Below are 6,252 nucleotides of genomic sequence, written 5' to 3' on the forward strand. Positions count from 1 at the left end.
CCCAAGCCCCAGGGGAGCGAGGCAACAGTGCTTACCACTGAGCCAAATTCCTTATTGTATGCAATTAGTATACATTAACCAATCTAGAATGCAGTCATTAACAGTGTTGAAAGATGGTTTATAAATATACTAAAATAAAAAGCGTGTATTTCTGTATGGCAATGCAAACAGGATAAACAGTGATGAAGTATGAAGTGTACAGACTGTTCTCAATGTACATGAGCAGACTGAACAGTGATAATATATATTTTAATCAGTTCTGTTTAAATCTATTACAGTGTGGATAAGGTCAGGATTAAAATTATCCTGCAGTTACCACCAGAGGGAGTCAAAGGCATTTTAGTTACACTTTTCAATCACTGGCCACCATATGTTGAGTTACTGCAGCCTTCCTGTCAGCTCCAACCAGTCTGCCCATTCTCCTCTGACCTCTCTCATCAACAAGCTGTTTCTTTCTGTCTTTTTGTTGTCTTTTCTGTAATCTATATAGACTTAATCTATATATAGACTTAATACAAATGATGTTAATCCTAGTAAAGTGAAACATTATTGGTTTTACAATGTGCATTTTTAAAACAGTATTAATTTGAAAAAAAGTGAACAGGAGCGACCACATCTGTGTCAACTAAAATGTAAAAGTGACATATAGGCACACTCTCTCTCTCTCCCTCCCTCTCTCTCTCTCTCTCTCTCTCTCTCTGTGTGTGTGTGAGAGAACACAGGAAGGGGCAAGGCTTAAACACACACCACTGCTCTGTCAGTCAGTCAGTCAGTCAGTCATTAGAGAGACAGGATGGAGCTGAGTCCACTCCCTGTGATGCTCTGTGAGTAAATGTTCTCTTTGTGTCTTCATTAGAGTGAGTGGTGGGGTATAAAGTTGTTCTGTAAAGTTGTGTGTATTTCTGCATGACTGCTCAGGTGGATCAGTGTATCCATATCTGTTATGAGAAGGGTTTAGTGTGATGTGTAACTACTCTCAGTAACTATGATAGTTCAACAGGGAAGAGTACAAGTAGAGCAAGTTTAAAACACAGGGTTTAAATAATCTAATGAGTGTAAACGAGTCTGTATTGTTGGAATCTGTAGCTGATCTTCTGTGTCCTGCTGTCATCTGCTGCTCACTGACAACCTCTCATGATCATCTGTTCTGATAAAAGAAAATGACTGGATGGTGTTTGTACTTTCACCAGTGGAAGTCATGGTTGTGACTAACTGAAATGTCTTTAGCTGCTGTGGTGAGACTCTGGTGGTCTTTCCTGAGCACAGAAAGGTTTTAACAAAAACACATTAGCATTAACTAGACTTACTGAGAAAATGCCTTATAACCTACATTTCCATTTTTGTTATTATTATTATCTGTGCAGGGAAACATCTCAGTACAGCAAGTTCACTCTAATACACACTAATACCAAACTCATTCACAGCACTTTATTTAAAAAAAAAATCACTAATCATTATTTACCCTTTTTTTTAAAAAAAAAAATAGTAAGAGTAGAAACTGTGCAGAAACAAACACTTCTCATTAGTCCTGTACACACACAGAGCAGTGACAGTGTTAGAGGCCTGAGAGCAGAGGCCAGGTCGCGGATGTGGTTTATTTTCTATTTTAATGTTGTGGTGCAAATTCAGCAGTGAAGAAGGGGAGGAGGTGTGAAGGTGAACGTGTGAAAGCAGTAACTAACACTTAAATTTTTAACTGTTGATGTGGTGGACAAATTTAATCCCACTGACACTCATTGAGCTCTTTTAAAGCCAAAAGTTGACGAAGCTGAAAATCACCATTTGAAGCCAGAGTCTCAACAGCAGGGCCAGTTGGAAACAAAATAATTATTCAGAGTGATAAGATTTCTGAACATATTTTCACTGACCACTTTATTAGGAACACTATACTACTCCTGGAACTCTATACTATTACTATACTATTACGATACCACACACATCCCCCCCACTCCCTTACTAATGTTGGAAACAATCCTTTGAGATTCTGGTCCATGCTCACATGATTGCATCATATAATTGCTGCAGATTTTTTCAGCTGCACATTCATACTGCAAATTTCCCATTCTACCACATCCCAAAGGTGCTCTGTGGGATTCAGATCTGGTTCCTGGGGAGGCCACCGGAGTCCACTGAACTCATCGTCTTATTCATGGGATGAGTTTGAGACGACTTGTGCTTTGTGACATGGTGCGTTGTAATGCTGGAAACTTTAGAGCGCTTTAACTTAATCTGAATAAAACAGATGTGTACAGACTGTTCTCAATCTACACGAGCAGACTGAAAGGTGATAAGATATATTTTAATCAGTTCTGTTCAAGTCTATTACAATGTGTATAAGATGAGGATTAAAAATTATATTTAAGATAGTAAATTGTGTCCATGAAGGGGGAAAAAAAACTTCAAACAATGCTTGGTTGGTATTAAGGGATGCAATGTGCTGGGAAATGTCATTGCATGAAAATCACTCTAACATAAAAATTACATATATCCATCCTCTCTCTCTCTCTCTCTCTCTCTCTCTCTAACAACACAAGAAGTGTCGAGGCTTTAACTCACACCTCTGCTCTGTCAGTCAGTCAGTCATTAGAGAGACAGGATGGAGCTCAGTCCACTCCCTGTGATGCTCTGTGAGTAAATGTTCTCTTTGTGTCTTCATTAGAGTGAGTGGTGGGGTAGAAAGTTGTTCATCCGCAGTCTGAATGTCATGAGTGAGGAGCTTATTGTGTGATTAGGACATTGTGTGTATTTCAGCATGACTGCTCAGGTGGATCAGTGTATCCATATCTGTTATGAGAAGGATTTAGTTTGATGTGTAACTACTCTCAGTAACTATGATAGTTCAACAGGTAAGAGTACAAGTAGAGCAAGTTTAAAACACAGGGTTTAAATAATCTAATGAGTGTAAACGAGTCTGTATTGTTGGAATCTGTAGCTTATCTTCTATGTCCTTCTATGATCTGTGCAAGGAAACATCTCAGTACAGCAAGTTCACTCTAACACACTAATACTAAAACTAATGCCTATGTTTTATTCAACATTACTGATTATATACTTCTTTGTCTTTAAAACCACAGCAGACAATATGAAAAAAAAACACATCTCATTAGCCTTGTGCACACACACAGGGCAGTAACAGTGTTGGAGGCCTGAGAACAGAGACGAGTTGGCTGCTGTAACTTCTCTTTTTTTAATTCAGTGATACGTGTTCAGCAGTGAAGAAAGGGAGGTGTGAAGATGAATGCGTGAGTGAGATGACTCACTCAAAACTAATGACTGTAAATATGGTGGACAAAAATAACTCCACTAATACTTCCTGTGCTGTTAAAAAGCCAAAACTTACATAACCCTTTTATTCATGTATTTACATTAAAGTAAAATTGAAGTGAAAGACTGCACATTAGAGACTACTGAAGACGAAATGTGTCCAGTAGAGAGAGATGGGAGATGTGGCAGGTTGTCTGTCTAATGCGCACTCTTCAGCAGCACAAACTTTTTCTTGAAAATTAGTTACACTTATAATTAGTTGTGCATCATGAAGGAGCATGCAGCACGCTATCTTCCAAAATGAAGTGAATACCTCAGTAGAGGTTAATTATGCAATAAAGCCCCTGCAAATGTTATCCTGTTTACATTATTTTCAATGCTTTTGATATCCAGATATTTTAATATGATAATAACTGAAATGCATGGTTCAAAAAAAAAAGACAGCTGCAGGTTAAACATCTGCATTAATGTACATTTCTGGTTATCTATAATAATGATGGTGGTCAGTGGCAGAAAAGGAAACATGCACATAGAGTATCATTAATGTTGTAGTCCACAATTTCAAGTACTATACAGCTTTACATGGGCATTGAGGACAAAATACACTATATGAATTATTATTCTCAGTTAAAAATTGAAGTTTCATAATTTTGGCTTTTTTCCATCATCTTCAAAACCATTTTATCCTGGTCAGGAGCCGCAGTGGCAGCCTATGACAGGAATACTGTCCACACGGGGCATAATTAATTAGATTGACTTTATAAGGGGGGGATGCAGCTGCAGAGGGCACCGTGGCTTAGTGTTTCCCACTGTTGCCTCACACCTCCAGGTCTGGGGGGTTGAATCCCACCTCCACCCTGTGTGCATGGAGTTTCCCCATGGTTTCCCCCAGGATTTCCTCCAGGTACTCCGCTTTCCTCCCGCAGGCCAAAGACATGAGTTGTAGGCTGATTGGCATTTCTAAATTGTCCGTAGTGTGGGAATGGATGTGCAGTTGCTCCCTGCGATGGGTTGGCACCCTGGGTGTCCCCTGCCTTGTGCCCCAAGTCTGCTGGGATAAGCTCCAGGCTCTCCACAACCCTGTGCAGGATAATTGGTAAGAAAAAGGAATGCATGGAATGCTTGTGCAGCTGGTTGCATTATCTCTAGTAAAACTGTAACAAGAATATAATAGGTGCAAATGGAGGAATATGTACATATTCAGTTTTGCACAGGACCACTACTGATATTCCTCACATGAGAAGAATCTAAAAACGTAGGAGCTGTGCTGTGATCGACTCATAAAATCATTAATCCATCTTCAGTAATCGCTTTATGCTGGTTGTGGTTGCTATGAATCTGGAGTCTATTCTGCAAACACTAAGAATAAGCACACGACAGCCAGGAAAACATCCAGGACATTCAGGAAGAAAATGTGAAACTCCAAACAGAGAAAATACCTTATAACCTACAGTAGTATTTTTCTTACTATTATGGTGTGTGTTGGGAAGCAGCTCAGTGCAGTAAGTTCAGTCTCATACACACTAACACCAAACTATCTAACTGTCTAGGGTTTTTTTTAAACAATAACAAAATCATTATTTACTTATTTGTGTCAAAAATCACAGAAGTAATTATGCACCTAAACAATTCTCATTAGCCTTGGACACTCACCCACACAGGGCAGTGACAGTTTTAGAGGCCTGAGAGCAGAAACAAGTCGGCAGTTGTGGTTTAGCTTCTTTTTTTAAATTCGGTGATGTGTGTTCAGCAGTGAAGAAGGGGAGGAGGTGTGAAGCAATAACTGACTTGTAACTTTTCAACTATAAATTTTGATGGACAAGTATAACCCCACTGACACTTATTGTGTTGTTTTAAAGCCAAAAGTTTACCAAGTTGAAAATATTTGCACATTGTGTGGATTCGTGTTGATGCCAAATTCTGAGCCTACCACCTGCATCATGCAGCAAAAATCAAGATGCATTAAACCAGGTGTCCGAATGGCCAGTTTGGCTGAGCTTGTGCCCACTAGTGGCTCAGATTCCTTTTCACAGGCCCCTTTTCATAATTTTAAAAAGGGCAGAAGAAATGAGAGAGAGATAAGGAGTAGTGAAGTGGGGCCCAGATGATTATTTCACAATTGTTATGTGAAATATTTAGTAGCATGTTCGTTGAACATCTGTGCTTATTTAAATAGCAAGCCAACTAGGTTAGCTAGCTCATTTTAGCTGCTGTGTATGCTCATGCTAATAATAGAAGGTACTGTTAATTGTTTCAAGTCTCTGTTCTTTGAGCCTGTGATGGCGTGAACTGAGAGCACACATGAGGAGTTAATGAGGAAATGGCTTTGCTGCCAAGAATCACACAGAGGATTTGAAACTTTAAAATTTCTAAGAATACATTTTCCCTATTGGGCTTCCCTGTATGTTTGCTTTTTAGACCTACTGCACTATTCTTCCAGAGGGCCCAGAATTCCTAGCTATGACCCCACCTGTATCTGCAGGATTTTATACACTGTGCTACTGTCACTTGATTGGATGACTGGATAATTGCATGAATGAGCAGGTGTTCCTAATAAAGTGTTCTGTGAGTTTCTGTCTTAAATCCCTCTGTAGTAATTATGGTTGATTTGCACACCATGATTGATCTGTCTTCATGATGTACACATGGTCATCACTCTAAAACTTCCATGTGTAACCACACACACACACACACACACACCTCATTTTATTACAGACATGATGATAACCTGTATGTAGGCCATACCTGTTCTAGGAACTCAGTAATCAGCAATGGCTAGTGATACATTTTGGTGGAACAGGATTACATTAATAATGAAATAGCCTCTCATATTTTTTGTTTGAGGCTATTACACTCACGCTCTAGGCTACTATGTAGTGAATTTTTAGAGTAACTGCATAATAGACAGTTGAGAGTTAATAACATAGTCTTCCGCCTACAGTCTAGCAGCTCGTTTTGAGTGGATTTAGACATACCTTTGTTCAACTC

Source organism: Pangasianodon hypophthalmus, chromosome 4 (genome assembly GCF_027358585.1).
Source record: "Pangasianodon hypophthalmus isolate fPanHyp1 chromosome 4, fPanHyp1.pri, whole genome shotgun sequence".
Lineage (NCBI taxonomy): Eukaryota > Metazoa > Chordata > Actinopteri > Siluriformes > Pangasiidae > Pangasianodon > Pangasianodon hypophthalmus.